General features: G+C 40.9%; 1 protein-coding gene across 1 annotated transcript in view; it reads right to left on the bottom strand.

The window, feature by feature from the left end:
• The window catches only part of rims3 (regulating synaptic membrane exocytosis 3), a 51,842-nt gene extending 34,006 nt beyond the window's left edge, over positions 1–17,836 (bottom strand). The window contains exon 1 of the mRNA XM_065471113.1: positions 17,634–17,836. The gene's annotated coding sequence lies outside the window, so the exon portion shown is untranslated. The remainder of the gene's footprint in view (positions 1–17,633) is intronic.
• Positions 17,837–19,361: the final 1,525 nt, after the last annotated feature.

Here is a 19,361-nt window from a genome sequence, read left to right as displayed (position 1 = left end):
ATCAGTCCAAGTGTATGTATATAGGTAAGGTTTTGGATTTTTATAGAGTGATGTCTGGGATTTTTGGTCTTCTCACATATGATGCTAAATGAAACAATTAACTCAGGACAACAATCCTTCATCTCAATTCAGCCAGACTTATTGGAGCAGCATAATACAGTTAATCATTCCCTACAATTATACTACAACCACTGTGATGTCACAGTGATGCATAGTAATGTGTTTGACGCACTGCAGCTGAAGTTGCCCTGTTTTAAGCCAGAATTCTAACTGATGATAAAACTCAATTAATCGCCCTGCCCTACCATGTTTACCATCCATGTTTAGCATGCTACAATGTGCTAATCAGCCTAATCTGATGGTATAGGAGAGCTATGGAGTTCCTCAATGTCAGTAGAATTCATCATTTTAGGATTTTAAATGTCAGTGGAAAACTTCATGGCAATCCTTCTATTCATTATTGCCAAAAAAGCAATGGAAATTTCCGTCTCTCCAGCCGTCCCACATGTGTGGCTAAAAGACTCAGTCGGTGATCGCTGGGAATGGCACAAAATGAGCTTGCTATTAAAACATCCCCACTGCTGGAAATCATAAATAATATATACATACATGCAGTAAAATATGCCCTTTATGCATCTTTGGAAGAGAATACATGTAAAAGCACTGCGTTTCATTTGTCTGTGTGAATCATTCTCCCGACCACTTTCTGCCACATCACCGTCACCATAATCCTTACTGACTGATACTGGCTGATTTTTAGAAGAAAAAAAAGCAAAAAAATTACCAGAATAGGCAAAGTAGATTATTTTGAGGAACAATGAACTGATGTAGCAAAGGGCAGATTTTGGTATTTTGTAATGAAAGTCATAATAATAAGCTGAAGAGGAGGAGGAGGAGGAGGAGGAGGAGGGTGAGGCAGCGGGTCTGCATGCTTTGACATTTGTTACTGAGAGGAAACAGAGGCAGCAGGAGGGGGAGGAGCAGGGGCTTGAAAACAGAAATCCAGGTGAACATGTACTCCCTGTATTTTCTTCTCATGTCTTTCTCCTTTTCCCCCCTCTTCTCTTCTCTCCCTCTTTTCTATTCCAGCTCACTCTTTTCTGGCTCTCTTTGAACATGCAGTGATAGAGCGGGAGAAAATGAGGATAGGATAGAGATAGAGATAGAGATAGAGAGAAGGCTGCAAGAGATAAATAGAATAACTGTGGTTTTAGAGAGGACACACGAGAAAAGTGAAGGAAACGGAAGGATGGGGACTGAAACGTGGGAGGAGGAGAGATGCTTCATAATGAATGGACAGTGAAAAAAAGGGGGGAAACTGCACAAAGCTGCAGTCTGATCTGTGTGAAATAATGGAGAGAAGAGGAGAGGGAGAAGAATATGACACTGACAGTGACAGTAACTGAGACATCTATCCCAGCCTCCTTATTCTTTCTAATGAGATCTTCCACAGTATCAGTGAGTGTGGATCACAGGCTTAAATGTGACACAAGCTAAACTGAATGTGTGCTTCATATATGTTAATTTACTACATCAATGTATTGCATTAGAAGCTAACAAAGGTAAGTATGTTTGTTTCTTTTTCATAAAGAAAGAGTTAGAAACAGGCTGCACATACAATCAGTTACAATTCATTATTACTTATTTTCATTCATTAGTTATTAATAATCTCGGACTCTCTTCCACCGCATGTCTTTTGTCCTGTTTTCCTCCCCTCACCCCCAACCAGTCACAACAGGTGACTGTGCCTCCCTGAGTCTGGTTCTGCTGGAGGTTTCTTCCTGTTAAAAGGGAGTTTTTCCTTCCCACTGTCACCATAATGCTTACTCATCTGGTTGTTGGGGTTTTCGCTTTTTTCTCTGTATTTTTGCAGGGTCTTTACAATATAAAGCATCTTGAGGCAACTGTAGTTGTTATTTGGTGCTAACTAAAAATTTGAAAACACACTTGATATAGAAACCAGTTCTGCAAAGTGGAGCCAATTCAGAAGGGACTTTAATCTGTGTTCATTGTAGTACCCAGCAAGGGGAAAACTAAACTGCTTGTCGAAACGACCTCAGTTGAATTGGCAATCATGCTCTTAAGGAGAGTAAAATAGAAGATGAAAAAGAATATTATTTTGGGCTTGCTTACATCGTGATTAGCAAGCCATGTGAGATTGACATTCATGTCATTTAGATTCACTCCTCTGGTTTAAAATAAAACAACAGCAAAAAGACAAAATACTGTCTCCGTTTTAAGGCTTCAGAAATGGACTTCCAGTGGGTGGCGTCACTGTGGCTAAATCCATCTTTTATATACAGCTATGGTTCAGAATCAATGTCTTAAGCACTTCTCCACTTCCTTACACTGTACCTTAAATATAGAGCCGTGAGACGTTATCTTAGCCCAGCGTTGCAAAAAGACTGCAGAAACAGCATACCTGTCTCAGTCCATATATAGTAAATCTGCCTACCAGCAGTTCTGGTTGTCTCCAGTGGTTTCCTGGCAACCAAGTCAAATGGTTTGGGATACCACGTAACTGCTACCCCCACAGTTTGTTTCAACTGTCAAATCTTTGTCGCATACCACACATCCCTCATTCTTTGCTCATTTCCTACCTATCCAAAAAAACCCTTAACCTCCTAAACAGCCACACATTTTGTGTTTTTACATTTAGTTTTGTTAAACAAAGGAGACATAATGATGCAGGTCTTAATGCTCAATTCCAAATTTTTGTCTGTTTGTTCACACTACAAATAAAATGTGACATCAAACGCACTCTAGTGTGAACCCTCAAAGCGACCCGCGTGCGCAAAAGAAGACGTCACACACAACACGCTCTGTTTAGAGCCAGACCAAACAGTATTGTTTGGCTGATGGCCCTTAATATAAAGACTTGTTTCGGACTTTACGTTTCCCAATTTTGCTTTAAGTTATAGAGTTATTTTGTTATTTACATATGGCCTAATAATTATCCTTATTGCTGTTTTAGAGAGGAGCGGTGCTTCAAAGGATAGTTGCAGATTTCTGTCAGAATCTGCAGATTATACAGTACAAATAAAATGTTCACGTTTCTCCAACGTTGTCTTCCCAACAGTTTCACCGGATGGCCAGGAAGCGTTCACGATGTCTTCTTGGGCGCTTCTCCGGCGCTGATAATTGGCGTCTGTCTTGTGTCAGTGACGTAAAAGACGGATTTAATGCGACATGACCATTCAAACAGCAGTCGCTTTCGCCTGCAGTGTGAACGTAGCCTAACAGTCAAATCCAGGTTTTGGTCTAGAAAAGAGTGTTGAAGACTGATGCAATTTCTTAATCTTAAAAGGGTGTTTTGGGTTTCCCCTGCCTGTGCCTTCCCCTTTGTAACATAAATGCCTTGTCTGTTAGAGTAACCTGTCTTTTGCTGTGTAAATAAAGCTTCTAAATATATATAAACTCTAATCATGAATTATGGTTCTGCAGGAAATCTACGTCTAGACTTATGCTGTAACCAGAAACTCATGGCGTACGCCTATGCCATAATCTTCTACAGTACGCAATCTGATGTGCACATCCCGAGCCTACAACGACATGCATGGCATGGAAGGTTGCAGTTTACGTAAAAAAGGAGTGTCCAATTTAGCAAGTCAGTATTTTGACTTCCTGTAGAAGTCTAAATTAATCTTAACTCAGTTTATAAACAACAAAAAAAATGACAAATTTAATTCCAGTTTACTAAACTGGAACCAAAGTCAATTTAGACGGAAAGCATTATATGAGGACCCACAGCCTGTCTCAGGAGTGACTATAGATTTTATTAACCAGGAAGTAAAAACTTCTTTTGTGAGAGTGTCCAGGGCCTATAGACAGTAACGTTCTCTCATTTTTCATGGTAAAAGAATCCAGAGCTCACTGAGGTAATGTGTACAAAAGAAAAACTTCCCAAAAATCACCTAGTCATTGAGATCAGACAGTAACAGACACGTAGTCCATCCAATCAGTCAAGGACAATTTCAAGTTGGTTCAAGGAAAAAGCAATCCAGGGGCTCTCTTTCCCTTTACGAGTTTCAACAAATGCAATTGAAATGCAGTTTAGGTGCCAAAGTGCCAAGTTTGGCTTCAATCTGCCAGTAAAAAACAACAAAAAAAAGAAAGTAACCAGCCAACCAAGTTGCTAATACATTTAGCCTTGGCATGCTAGTTACTAGCCTCAGAAACTATAACCAAACCAGTGGCCAGTCCAGTGCGTTACAAGGTTAGATGTATAACTCGGGTTATAAACGAGTTATGGATCGAACACTATGAGACATCTGCTTCTCATTTTCTACTCACAGACTCTCAGATACTAGCAGTGGGTTTTATTATCACCATGATATTTTTTTCCCTTACAGTGTGCCATGATGTATCAAGCCAAACAAAATATAATACATTTAAAGTGGGTCAGATAATTTCAGTAATGAGTAATTCTTTTGTTCGTTTGTATACTGCAGTCACATGGCTACATCACCTAACATTCTCTCAGTCTGTCTACTTCTAAAATCGAAGATATAATGTCACCGCTCAATATGTCACTATGCACCTGTCCCCATACAGCGTTTTCCTCAACCTACAGGCAGACTCAGAGCCCATCTATCCTTATCTCTGTGCCAGACAGCTCCCTCGCCATATGTCTCTGTGCTCTCTAACTTCTCATCTCAAAGCTCATTTATTTCCCCTCCTGTCAGCAAACCGCCCTCTCCGCCCATTCTGGTGGCTCTGAGCTCACCCTCCACACCTCCACATAACCCGTCTCCAGCCCGCAGAACCCCTAGCTTTCACTTATTAAAGTGCATCAGGTCGAGTCAAGTAAAAGTTTATATCTATAGTACATTTTACCTCAATTGTTTAAAGTGCTGTACATGTTATACAAAACATACACTAGACATAACAGTTACTAAATTAACAATAAATATACTGTACAACTCATCCGGTAAAATAAAGTGAATAAGACTGTTTGCATAGTCAAAGCCAGGGTACCCTTCTCAACTGGAACTGAAAGCAAACGGGAATAAGTAGGTTTTCAACTGTATTTTTTGGAAAAAAAAAAAAACTCTTTCACTCTCCTTAGGTTAAATATGACTATGTTAAATAGTATCTCAAAACCAATTCATTGTTTCGTTCTTTACCTTTTGTGCAAAGTCTTTTTCTGCCCTGTGCCTTCACATGTTTTTAACACAGATTAGAGAAGCATCCATTAAAATAGGAATTTGATGGTCCTCTCATTTAGCTTTCAGTAACAACACAAAGCATGTTTACCAATATTCACGTGTTTCACAGTTAACAGCTTATTTTGGTAGTTAAATGGTCAGAAAGGCCCATAAAAAACGAGCAGAGCATTTATATATTCAATTGAGTTCAATTCAATTCAGTTTTACTTATATAGATCACAACAACAGTCACCTCAGGGCGCTTTATATTGTAATTAAGAGACCCTATAGTAATACAAAGGAAATCCCAACAATCAAATGACCCCCAATGAGCAAGTAGTTGGTGACAGTGTGAAGGAAAAAACTCCTTTTTAACAGGAAGAAACCTTGGGCCGAACCAGGCACATGGAGGTGTAACCAGTTGGGGCCGAGAGGAGGAAAATAGGATCAAAGACACAACAGGACGAATGACAGATACACTTCATGTTTTGAGTCTTCCAGGTTTAAACTAATACCAGCTTCCAGAAAACCATGTAAAGAACCAAAAACAAAACTGGACTGTTTATAGGCAGCATAATTCAGCTGCTGAAAGAAAGCCCAGAGAAACAAAGGAGCGGGGAAAAAAACTTCTCTTTTCTCTTCCTCTCGTAAAATGCCACAACCTTGTAATTAGATATGGCTGAGCAATCCATTAATGGTCTCTTAAAAGTTGCTCTCTACTATGCAGACTACACTGGCCGTGCACTTAATTAATTGGCAATTTAGCAGCAGTGTAGATATTAAAGATTTACTGTACAGTAGGTGTGAGTGTGTCATCAGGTGACTCACCCCTCAATGTAAACTGACCCTGATAAACAATCTTACCTATTTTAACTTGTCTTTTCTCATCTGCTAATGCTGTTACTATTTACTCCCTCTGCTGATAGTTATTACTGTTTTTAATTAGCTTATATTATTTTCTAAGAGACATATCTATTTTCATGCATCTTTGCCAAAAGCTTTTGGCTATGGCAAGCTGAATTTTCCCACATGGGACAGTGAAGGGTAAAGTGAGCTGGATCACAACTAAATTAATATGGGGGAGTGTATTAATTAAGACAGTGTTGTTCATTTGATATCAGTCAGATGACATCAGGCATTTAGAGGCACACAATATACAACTTACACTATGACAACCAGATGTTAACCATAAAGAGCTTGTGTATTACTGAAGTTGATAACAGCTGTCCTGGCTCACAGCACTTTTTGGTTCATTTCATTATAAATTAAGGAACTGTGCAGATAAAATTCCACCCAGCACAGTAATTGATTTGTGAATTCTGACTAAAGGAACAACATGCCAACTGATTAAAAAAAAAAAAAAACACAATCTGAGTTTGTCATTGTTCCCTGTGTCTCCTCGGGATGTTGTTGTTGTTGTAATCTCTCTCTCTTGCTCTCCTCTGCCAGGGTGGAACTCATTGCGGGTTCCCGCCTCTGGCCCACGCACCAGCAAATAATCACGCACCTGCTTCTTGTTCTCCAGACACTCCAGCTACTACTTAAGGCGATGGCTCAGTGTTTCTCATCGCTGGATCGTTATGACACTTGTCAGTGTAGCCCCAGCTCTTTCTTGTGTATTCTCATTCCCAGTGTTTTTCCTGGCTTCCAATCGTGTTTTCTAGTCTATAGATCTTCCTGGACCCATCCCCGTTTCCACCCCTGTTGTGACTGTGAGCGTGAGTGTCTTTGTACAAGGACCATACAAGGACCATGTTAGGCAAGTTCTCCAGCAGCTACTTGAGAATAAACTGTTCATTAAGGGGGAGAAGTGCAAATTCCATGTTGAGACTGTTCCTTTCCTGGGGTATATCATTGAGGAGGGGAACCTGAAACCGGACTCCGTCAAGGTTCAAGCTGTTGCTGAATTGGCCCGAGCCCACAGATAACAGGCAGCGCCAACGTTTTCTCGGTTTCTTTAACTTTTATCGCAGATTCTTTTCGTGACTTTAATAAAATTGCTTTTCCTCTAACCCACGTAACCTCTCCTAAGATTTCTTTCCAGTGGGATCAGGATGCCCAAGCTGCCTTCACACTTCTCAAGGAGCACTTCGCCTCAGCTCCCAACTGGATCTGGGTCTCCAATTCAAGGTGGAAGTAGACACTTCCAACTCGGGGGTGGATGCCATGCTCTCCTAACAAAAGGACGGAGTAAGCTCCCTCCATGTGCCTTTTTCTCTCACCATTTGTCCCCTGCAGAACACAACTACGACGTGGGAGATCAGAGTTGCTGGCAATAGAATTTGCCCCGGAGGAATGGAGACCCGGCTCGAGGGCACGGTCCAACCCTTCATCTCATGGATGGATCACAAAAAGCTAGTGTACCTACAGTCAGCCAAACTGTTAAACCCCCAGCAAGCCAGGTGGACCCTGTTTTTCACCGGTTTCCATTTTTCTATTATCTATAGGCCAGGTTCTCATTACGTGAAACCGGACGCTCTATCCCAGCTCATCTGGTTGGGTCCTTCTCTGAGGACCCAACTGACACTGCACCCATCCTGCAACCTACCTACACCATTGGGACCATTGCATGGGAAATTGAGTCATCGTTCCAAGAAGCACAGGGACCAGGCCACTGGCATGCCTCTGTATTCTCTATAAAATGGACTATGGATTCCAGGCACCGGGGGAGAGGATTTCAGTATCTGGCGGACTGGGAGGGCTATGGCCCTGAAGAACACTCCTGGATTTTGCGGTCTGTGGTTCTGGACAAAACGAAGCTTTGAGAGTTCCACCCCTGCATACTGACAAGAATGATGGGTCGCCAGCAGGCTCCCATTTAAGTTCGGGGGGTACTGTCATGGTTCCCTGTGTCTCCCCAGGCGTGTCTTTGCTGAATGGTGTGTGTGGCTGAAGAAGAGTGTGCCCCCCCACCCCACCACCACCACCACCACCTTTCCACTCACACTTTGTATATGGCACCTGGTGATTGTGTAAATAAACTGTTATTTTTTGCAACATCAACAGAGTTCTGCGCCTGAGTCCGGTCATTCATTGTGACAGAGTTTTAAACACATGCAAACTAAAATAGGTACAAACCTATTCTTCTCCTTTCCACCATCACATTTGTATTCTTAGACTCTAATAAGAGTGGCTTAGCATGAATCACCGTTCAAAATAATCCTCATTTACCATAGATTGGGTGTTGGTGCAGCAATGCCATTCTTGCAATATCTGAAATAATCCATTTTAGATCCTCTCCCTTTAAGCCAGATTTCTTCTGACTGGCTGCCCCTGGCAAACAGAAGGTCTGAACAGCAGGTTGATCATCCATCTGCGCTTGCAGCTAGAGCTAGAGCCTGAGATGAGCATATTAAGGATGTTCCTCACCCTCCTTAACATCATGCAGAGCCAAGAGTAACAGGGAAAACTGTCTGAATTTGAGTCTTCACAGTAGTTGGAAGAATGAGCTTTTTACTCACAGGGATTAGTTACACATCCCTCATTTTCTCTGAACTGAACACTCACATAAAGAACAGTATGTAGGCCTATATATGGTAAAAAAAATAATCAAAATAGAATAACAGGGTCGCTTTCAATGACTTAGTATATTAGTTTCTTCACCAGCTGAAACACCATATCCTGATCATACACTTTCTTTTGTACATCCTGGTAAGTAATGAAGAATGAAAAGAAATATGAAAGAAATTTAGTACACAAGGGCAAGGCAGCACCATTAAAGCACTTCATCTTGGGGCCACTATGGAAACTTCCCAGGTTATGATATTGTACGTGTGAACCCCAGCGCCTGCTGCCATTGTATTATACTAGACCTTATGCCATGTGTGTTCGTGGGTTAGGGGAGTACTGTATCTCTGTGATCATAAGGGGTCTGTGAAGGCGAGGAAACAGAAGGCCGGTTATACAGCTACACACAGAGGAGAGCGTAAGACTGCCAAGCTGTGGGAAGACTGGGAGCCAAATGGATCACACACGTAATCACACACAGAGAAACGCAGCATAGTGCAAACACACATATGCTGTGCTGAACGTATGTGCCAGAGTGGGGCAAAAGACAGAGCCAAAGTATTGAATGACAGAGGGTGTTGACACTGATGTCTTGGCTGCTGGACTTGAACTAATATCCAAATCTTCTGTGAACCGCTCGCCTCACACACTCAGATCCGATTTCTTCAGTCTCACTTCGACTTGAAAAAGTACAGAGTATCAGAAGGCACGCTGACCAATAAGTGAGAGCACCACTCAATATTCACAAATTTCCATTTCACACTTTGCAGAGCAATATTATGCCTGATGCACACAGACACAAATCTGAATCAAACGCTAACAGCCATGAAATGAACAGAAAAAGGGATTCATAAGGAGCTTTTCGCTTTCCCTCTCCCGTTGGCCCAATCAAATTTTTATCCAATAAAATCTTTAATGAGGTGAGTCACCGAGTCACTCCCTTTACATCACCTTGTGACAGCAGACATAAATTCGATTCGTCACACGACGTTTTCGCACAAACTGCTGAAATCGTGTTGAATCGGCTGCGGCAGGGAAGCAAAGCTTTGCGTTTTCCCCAATCACAGCTACAATTACAGCTCAAATTAGCCTTTCGGAGGTTGTTAACAATGAAATGTGGCATTAAAAAGTGCACATCTGTAACTTACGATGGTGCAGTAAGCAAACAGACAGATGACACTGTGTCTTACTACCATCAGGCAAATGTCAGCCAATGACCAACATCTCTTTAAATTTTGTTTTTAATTGTAAAAAGAAATATTTGTGATTAAAAACAAATTGATGATGATACAGAAAAAGCACAAAAAAAAGCTAATGTTAGGTATTAAACGAAATGGAAATTTAGCTTTTTCTCTACCTCAAATAAACAAATTGCTTAATATAGATGGCCAATCTATATACAATGGCCAGCAGGGGGCGACTCCACTGGTTGACAAGAGAGGTTCAATTGCATGGAAGGTTGTGAGAAAATTATGCTACTTTATGAATTCAGGACTTCAGCAAACATTTTCCTGATGAGCTCTTAGATTAAAATCTTCTTTAATAAAGTCTAATGTTTGCTTTGTAGCAAAGTGACCCATTTAGAGCAAAAAACAGGCTCTAAATGGTATACGATAAACTTTAAGGTGTAGCCCACTTCCTATCGATAAGTTGCTTCCTCATGGACATCCAAGTTAAGCAGTTAGTTTTGCTCGTAGATACGAAGGATCTACGGGCAAAACTAACTACGAAGGACTTGCCAATCAGTTTTTCTGTGAAGCGCATTTTGGGGGTTTTGGGGGGGTTTACAGTGCATAATGGATACATCTCACTAATCAAACTAACAAGCAGCAGCTGCAGCTTATCAGCTCTACCCACCTTCTAAATGTTCAAAATATCAAACAAATGGCACAGGTTGGTGTTAAAATATATTAAATATTCACTCACTCATCCCCACTTTTCCAAACCTATTTCTCTATAGTTGAGCTAGAAATATTAGATTTTCATTGAATTAAACACCTTGTCCTGGATTTGAGCCCACAGCTTTTTGGATGAGGCTCATATCATCATCGCATGCCCCACAGAAGCCTCACTAGCTCACAGGGTTTCTCTCTACGCACCACCATGGGAAATCTGGTGTGAAAACGAGACACACTTTATCACTGCGCTGTCTTCTTTATCTGCCTGTAGTGACACAAGCGAAATAAACTTCTTTTAATCATTATGTTTATCGTAAAAGCTGTTTGGCAGAAGGCAGTCCATTTCCTCGCAGTTTCCCTTGTTGCACTACAAAGGTTGACCCTAAATCACTTTCCGCTTTCATCTCTCACTGCAACCTGCAATCTGTCCAGCACTGGACTATTCTCGTTGCACTCTCTTTCTCTTTTCATCACCATCAAAAGAAGGATGCAGAGTTACTCAGTCAGCAGGGGGATGGAGAGCCAGCAGAAAATAGAAAAATAAAAGTCGGAACGGCTGGGCTGAAAGGAAAGTGGGTTAAGAGGGACGTGATGGATGAGACGGGGAGCTTTCCTGACTCATGGCCTGCTTTTGCTGGTGACTAATGTGGCCAGTGACATCTTTCTCACTATCCCTCAGCCCCCACGCCCCTCTGTCTCATCCCACCTGGGACACTGGTAGTCTGCCTGGGGCGGAGTATCACATAGGATCTCACCCAGCTCAACATGTCAAATCACCAAGTTCCAACTTAGAATGCAAGGGCTTGTGTTGTGAGGTTTTCGGGGGCTGCAGTAGGTCTGTAGAGAGATAGCTAGGTTTAACCAAAGCACAGCTTTCTGTCTTATTTACAGCTAAACATTTTAAAGGGATGTGTGCAATGGAATGCATACAGATCCTCCAGGAAGACAGGATAAGAGTTACAAGTTTATCTTACTTATATATATATATATATTCCTCTCCATAGATAGGCTGTTTCATACATGACCTAAATGTTTTGCTTGTTTTGCTGATATAAATGATTTCTTAATAATAATAATATTGACTATTATTATATTTCAGGGATTTATTTTTATCTGCAGCTGAATCCATACTGTGTTTTTACAACATAACATGCTTATTATGTTTTATTATTATAAAATTACAATCCTAGGTTTCTTCTAAGGTTTATCACAGTTTGGGTTCTTCTTCTTTTTCTTCTAAATGTGTGTCAAGCAGCAGTGCTGAAACTAGCTCGTGACACAGAACATCACCTCTTTGGTGGGGAAAGAATCTGAGTCAGTGTGAGGTTGAGAGATACTGGCTAGATACAGTCAAGCTCACCTCAATTCATGGCTTGGGCTCTGGAGCTAGTGTCCTAAAGAGAGGCCGAACTCTAATAAGTGCACACGGCACCAGGGCACCCTAGGTTGCAGGTTGATGGTCGATTTTGTAATCATTTTATTTGATCTGCAGCTGCATGTCTTGGGTGAGAAGAGGAGCTGAGCTGTCAACTGATCACCAACTGATCAGGAAGGAGGATGCCGGACAGTTCTGCACACTCATAAGCATAAGGCCCCAGTCTGTAAGACCTTCAATTCCCACATTCAGCTTTGACAGCATTCCGAGGGAGGCTGGGGACACTGAATCTGAATGGCCCACGTTCAATGGCTCAGGAAGCTACACAGAGCTGGCCATCAGAGGTGACGAGAGCCATTAAACGGAATAAAGGGTCCTATCAAGGTTGGTTACCCTACAGGACTCCAAAGACAGCTGCCAGATGCCAGCAGGCCAATCATAGTGCAGCTCTGGTAGTAGCTAAAGCAAAAAGTCAGGTATGGGAGAAGTTTGGCCATAGAGCCAGACTGTCAGTTGGCCTTGAAGCGATTCTGTCAAATCATCACACAACTCAGGAGGCGGAAGCAATGCTCTGCCCACACACTGTTAATAGTGCAAGTGGGATATTGCTGCTCACAGTAGAGCAGCTTCTTCTACACACTGAAAGAAGCTAGTTGAGGTGGTTTGGGCACCTGACTAGGATGCTCCTAAGCACTTCTAGAGTGAGGTGTTTTAAGTATATACCACCAAAAGAAGGCCCTGGGTTAGACTCAGGAGATTATGTGGAGAGATTGCTGGAAAGATTATATCTCTCAGCTGGCCTAGGAATGCTCCATTGGCTAACCTGAAGGAGTGTGGCTGAGGAGAGAGAGATCTGGGCTTCACTGGGCTGCAGCTGCACAACCCAGTGCTTGATAAAGAGCGGATAGCAGGTAGTTGGATGGATGGACGGATGGATGGATGGACGGATGGATTGATTGGATGAATGGATGGATGGATAATTGGGCCAAAATATTAATACACGAACACTAATGGATAGTAAAAGGTAGTGTTGGATTAGATACTCATTTGCAACAGTACTGCTACCGACACTGCCATCTTCGCTCCTCTAACTGACACACAACTGTACATAACATCACTGCACATAGGCCAAAACACCCCCGCCCCACCCCCAACGTCACTAGCAGCTAAAAGCATGATCAGTAGTTTATTACACTGAACAGCATTTTATTAGGATTCATCGTGAGGTCAGCAAAGGTTATCATCATAGTTAACCCTGTCACTGCACATGTTAATGTTAGTCATTTAGAAATTAGGTAATTATCAGTCAGCCACATTAGCTGTCTCTTAAGTTATCACTAAGGTAGTGACTACTGGCTATGGCAAATTAATGAAACAACATTACAAATAACCTTAATGTGGGAGCTAGACACCAAACGTTATCTGGCTCATAATTAACAGTGTTAATTTAACAGGATAATAAAATTCTTTGTGTCTAAAAAGCATTACGGTTCTCTTAAAATCCCAGATTGAAGATGAGGAAAATCTATCGACAACTAATTAAAAACAGCGGCAGCCTACCTTAGCTTCTTTCAGTTGTTTCCTTTTTAGAAACATTAGCCACACTAGATGGATCCCCATCTTTGATTTGGCAAGGGTTTTCAGAGAGGCACCATAAACACTATTTTGTTTTGTTTTTTCATTTTTTTTTATTACTGGTCTTTCAACCTGGACAATTCCCTCACTGTGTCATGAAAAATGTAAACTTCAAAAATATAGGTCAAAAACCCCCATCACATCCATGTGGGCTGACCTCTTCTGGGCAAGGTTCAGTCCAAGTATGCAAAATAATCTTATATAACACCTTAGTGTCTCAGTGGTAAGTCCAGTTTGGAGTGGGAGGTGAGGCGCGAATCAAGCCAAACGATAATCGTCAGCCAATCACAACCACCGCCATTGATGACACATACCAGTTGGCTAGTGAATTGTGCCCCACAGATGGCTGTCCACGAGTGCACGCAGCGACATACGGTGCAACAATAACACACATATAAATAAGCACCCAGACACGCACACCGGAGCCTGTTCATTGCTATGATAAGTGTCTAGCTCTGCCTCTTGGTTGTTTTCATTTGATTTTCATTTCAAAGAGCACCAGAACCAGCAGCGGGCAGCTACAGATCTGAAGTGTGATCAGATGTGTCAGTGCATTTATGAGTGTGTGTGTTGCACTGCACTTTGCCTTTGCCCTTTCCAGCTATTGGTTTTTAGTATTGTGTGTGTGTGTGCATGTGAGCAGAGGCTCTTTGATGGAAGATGATATAGTGCACAAAAGTAAGGCTGGCCTTTGGAGCAGCTCATCTGATAATATGTGATGCTACTCTCCCCACCACCAAGACTCAAGAGTATGCACAATCATACAATTGTGGTCACAACTTTACATAATATGATGGTCATTTGAGGCTTTTATTCATTTCTTTCAACTTTTCTTTGTCCACAGTGAAATTATTGTACAGCAGACATGTTTACTGACTTACTGGCTTTTTTTGGATTTTCTCAAATCCATACAGTATACAAACGGAAGTATTCAAACAGAAGTTTGCATACAGGCTCAAACATATACATAAACTTACTCTAAATCTTTCCTTAAATTGTGCTGGATGTTCTACAAGAATTACTCCAAGATCATCAGTTTGAATAATGGTGTGTCAAAGTTATTCGGATGCGTCTCCACTTTGCCCAGGTCTGGAAAAAGACTCAAACTGTCACCCTCAGATGAGAGGAAATTGGTTGGGATGTTAAGGAACAACCCAGAAACCACCAAGACTAGAGCCTGCCATGAACTGAAAACTGTTGGAATGGCAGCATCACTGTCCACAGTGAAGCAAGTTTAACAACGCTGACTGATAGGGTACTCATCATTTTATGGTCAGAAAAGAGAAAGATTGATGTTTCTGGCCACAATGACAAGAGATATGTTAGGAGGAATAAAGATGAGGCTGTACTAACTGTCAAGCATGGTAGCTGTAGCATCATGCTCTGGGGCTGTTTTGTTGATATTCATACACTGCACAAAGTGGATGGAATAATGAATAGTAATCAACGACTAGACCAAACTTGGAAAAAACTGTGCGTTCCAACAGGACAGTGAACCTAAACACACATCAAAACTGGTTTGTGACTGGATTAAACTTCTGGAATGGTCTTCCTAAAGTCTTAACCTCAATCCTACAGACTATGCTTGAAATCCAGGTCCATGCCAGAAAACTTATGTTAAAAAGAGAGGTCAAATATCCACATGCTTAGTGATAGCTACCATGAGAGTCTGTTCGATTTTTAACTTACAAATATTTGACAAAGTATAGTGTGGGGCTGTATGTATAAATTTCAGGCTGTATTTATAAATCTGACCATGTGTGGATTAGAGAAAAGTGAAAATAAAATCAAACTTGTGCATCCAACTCTTGTGTTTTTTTTAAGCCATTAAAGATGCTTGCTGTGCCATCATTCCACCCTGGAAAAAGAACAGTTCATGGAAATCACTGTGTATGTAAACTTCTGAGCACAGCTATATATTTCATCCAAGTAAATATTTTACAATAAGAGGCTTTTGTTCCATCCCAGACTTGCAGCTCAAAAGCTGCTCGGAAAGCCACACCCAACCAAATCTGGAGTAAAACGGTGACACGAGCACATGAATACTTCATAAGCAGACATGTGAGCTAAATGGCAGCTTTTTGAGGATATAAAATGGGATGAGTGATCCTTGGTCTCTCTTAAATCGGTACAGAATAGCAAATTTATGAAAACTGGCTTCTGTGAATGTGTGAGTTCAAGTTAAATGGAAGTACAGGGCCACAGCTTTCCACAGCACAAGTTTCAGTCTTTTTAAGATTTTATTTACTCAGTTGCGTTTCATTGGATTATTCAAAGGATCAAGTCTGAGTCACGGTAGCATTTTAAGAGTTAAGCATGTGGATAATTATTCTCTTTCTCCTTGAAACAGGCCGAGAAGATACAGTCCTTTAGTGCCAGTTAATGCACTTACTCGCTCTCGCTTACTCATGCTTAATACTAACAATTACAAGTGTCACAAATATCAAACTGCCTTCATACTATTCCCTTCACACGATTGAGAGAAAGTCAAAGTACAGCTACTTTGAAACCAAAGACTCTTTATTTTAAAAGGCCTTAGAAGTGTTAGAGAGAAAACCTTTTTCTTTCCATCACTGTCTCATGCTTCAGAAATATAATATCTTCAGTTTTAAAAATGTTTAAATATTTACTTTTGCTTGTTCTTTTTATAAGATCCTACGTGGACTTGCTCCACCCTCACTGAGTGAGTTCATCATGTTTAAATCCAAAATCAGTGGAAGAGTAACCAGATCCTCTACTAGAAGGGATTGTACAGTACCTTTGGTATCTCACTACCTCTGGCAAAGGTATTGAGATGAGGAATGGTATTCCAGCTGTATTAAGAGAATGGACTTCCTTCAACACATTTAAAACTAATCTCGAACGATGGCTAAACAGGAATCAGATTTGCGATCACTAGTTTTATATGAATATGTGTTATTTTTAATGTTGCATATTTTGCATTTCATTGTAATATAACATTTTGTGCTGTAATTTCATGTATTTGTTGTCTGGACTATATTGTTGTACACTGTCTGAGGGTTTGCTAAATTCCGTATTTATTGTTTTTGTTGACCTGCCAGCTGCTACAGATGTAAATTTAGCCTGTTGGCTAACTCTGGCATATTTACATTGATATATGTTCATTAATATGCACTGTCCCTTTTTATTCAAAAGAAGATCCTCAGTCACATGTTTCAGTTTCCTTCCACAGGTGGGGAGCACAGTCTGCGCTGCCATTCTGGTGTTTGCATCTCCCTTCGTTTGTGTGCATACACGTGCATGCAGCCATCTGATACAACCTCACACCTCAGCGTGCACTTGGCACAGGCAAGGGGCAGGCATCTTAAAATATGCTCAGTTTCACTCACACTCACTCCTTCCTCTCCATTCACTGTCACGTGCAGCATAAACAAACACCATAAGAAAGGGGCAGCAGTGCATAAACTGAATTATAGCGAGGCACCTTTATGCCTTTGACCTCATGCAGCCATCCACAGATCACCAGAAGAAGTGCACAGCTGACCTATGACATGCCTGAACTTTCTCCCTACATGTCTAAATCAGCAGAGACAACTGGTTCCACATCTCTTAAGCAAACATCAGTGTAGACTAAGAATCATTAGAATCAGAATACTTTATTAGTAAAAATGAAAGCAAGAAAATTGTGTCTATGAGTATTTAGGCCACAATGCTATCTCTACCACAGCATCACTGTGCATCATATATACCGTCTCTTATGACCGTATTAATCCCTTTAAACACTTAACGAGATTAAAGTAAGAGAAGACATGAACCTGTAAGCTGTATCGTGGCAATTGCTTACTAACAAAGAGGAGAGCATAACAGAGGAAACCAAGTATTTCCAGCTGATGTGCTGCAAATAATCTAATCCAGTCCACTACCTCCAAAATGCCTATAGCTTGTACACTGCAAGATTAAACACAGTTTAAAATATTTGCGTCATGCTCCTCTCATCTGCTCAGATATCAGTTGCATTATTCCGATCATCAGTCCATTGGTGCTATCATTGTCCTGCACGGACACTGAGCACCGCGAGCCGTGCAATTAAGAAGGAATCAGTGCACTTACCACTTAGAGCAAGAAGCGGCGAAGGCAAGGTGCGGGGAGTCGGAAGTTGTCAAATTAATGTTTGCTTCTGTCGTTTTTGTAAGTATGTCATCGTTTGGGTTTTATTTTCGCTGTGCTGGTGTGAGGACGGCGGTTCGTAGGACGGCTTGTCGGCTCTGTGATGCTGGTCACACGGCATGCAAGGCGCGGCGAGAGACGCGCTGCTGTGGCGAAAGGGATAGGAGGGTGGGAAGGAGGGAGAGGAGAGATGGATTACAAGCAGGCCCGGCCGCTTGGAGAAGACAGGCAAACAGCGACTACGCGTGGACATGTGTGGAGAAAGCGTGAAGGGAACTGTAAATGTTGTTTACCTGTGCAAAAGCGTCCACCTGTCCTCACATTTATCATTGTGGTTCACCTTTGCCATTCTTCGTTTTAGTGAAATAAAAAAGTAAACACAGCAACTTTTTTATTAAATCATAATAATAATAATAATAATAATAATAATAATAATAATAATAATACAGCTGCATTTAAAAATATATATATATATGTTACAGGAACTGCCTTTTTAAAAACCTCAATTAGGCACTCTAAAGTTTATAAAGAGCTAGCAGTATTTGATATGCAGTTAACATATAAGCTAGCTTACCAAGCTAGATAGCAAAGAAAACAAGAATAGAAGAATAGAATCGCCAATTTATAACGTTAATCACATAAAGTAACAGCTGTATGTGTAAATAAGCAAACAGCTTCTTCTTTTTTAGCTAGAAAGGTTATGTTGATGTTCTTGTCATAGTACTTTTTTTATTCCCCCAAAGTGAAATATTAATGATAGCTGGTGTGTTAAATCCATAAATTTGGAGTTTTCATGTAGCAAATTCACAGTGGGGATGAGACTCACTCCAACAATTCACAGTCCATGGCTGTGAAATAGTTAACACACATTATAATGTGTTAATTGGCGAATTTTAGATGTGTTGTTATTCTTGCAGAGAGCGGCAATAACTTTGCCACTCTTGCTGTTTTGTTAAGCTAATGGTCTTCTGGCTGCACAGCCTCATACTTAATGGACAAAAAAGAGAGTAAAAGAAATCTTCTAATGTTAATTTCAACAAAACAACTAAAGGGTGTATGTGGCAAAATGCCAAACTCGTTTACTCTGAAGTGTTGTAATGAGTTATATATTTACATGTGTCCTAGCTCAAGTGTGAAGAAAACAGTTTCTTTTCCTTTGCAGCCACTCATGATGAACTTCAAGAATTGTTGAACTCTTTGGCGGTCGCTGCCCTTTGCAAGACTGAAATTATTCTCTGATCTAACTCAAACAGCTGCAAGCAATCGCTGGCTGGAGTACGTACAGTAGGCCTATGCAAGTTGAGACTCTTGGCTTGGACACAGCATTTAAAATTTTTCCATTTCTGTAATGTATAAAACTCAACAAGTATACTGGATGTTTGCTAGAGATGACTCATAACACATCACATTGTTACTGTCTGAGTTACCCAGTCTGCACAGCACCAGTACACTAGATTAATGTGAAATGAAATTTAAAAAAAAAAAAAAAAAAAAAAAAAGCAGACATGATCTTTACTGGAAAGTATTTTGAATTTATATGAGATCTAATGAAATTGAAAATGGCTATGCTTCCGTTTCCACTTAGTGAGTATGCAGCAGTGTCTGCACAGTTAAAATTGATGCTTTGAATTTATTTTCTATCCAGCCTTTTTGGATCTCCAGTTCAATCTC

Source organism: Pelmatolapia mariae, linkage group LG22, assembly GCF_036321145.2.
Source record: "Pelmatolapia mariae isolate MD_Pm_ZW linkage group LG22, Pm_UMD_F_2, whole genome shotgun sequence".
Lineage (NCBI taxonomy): Eukaryota > Metazoa > Chordata > Actinopteri > Cichliformes > Cichlidae > Pelmatolapia > Pelmatolapia mariae.
This window is presented reverse-complemented; position numbering and strand designations above follow the sequence as displayed.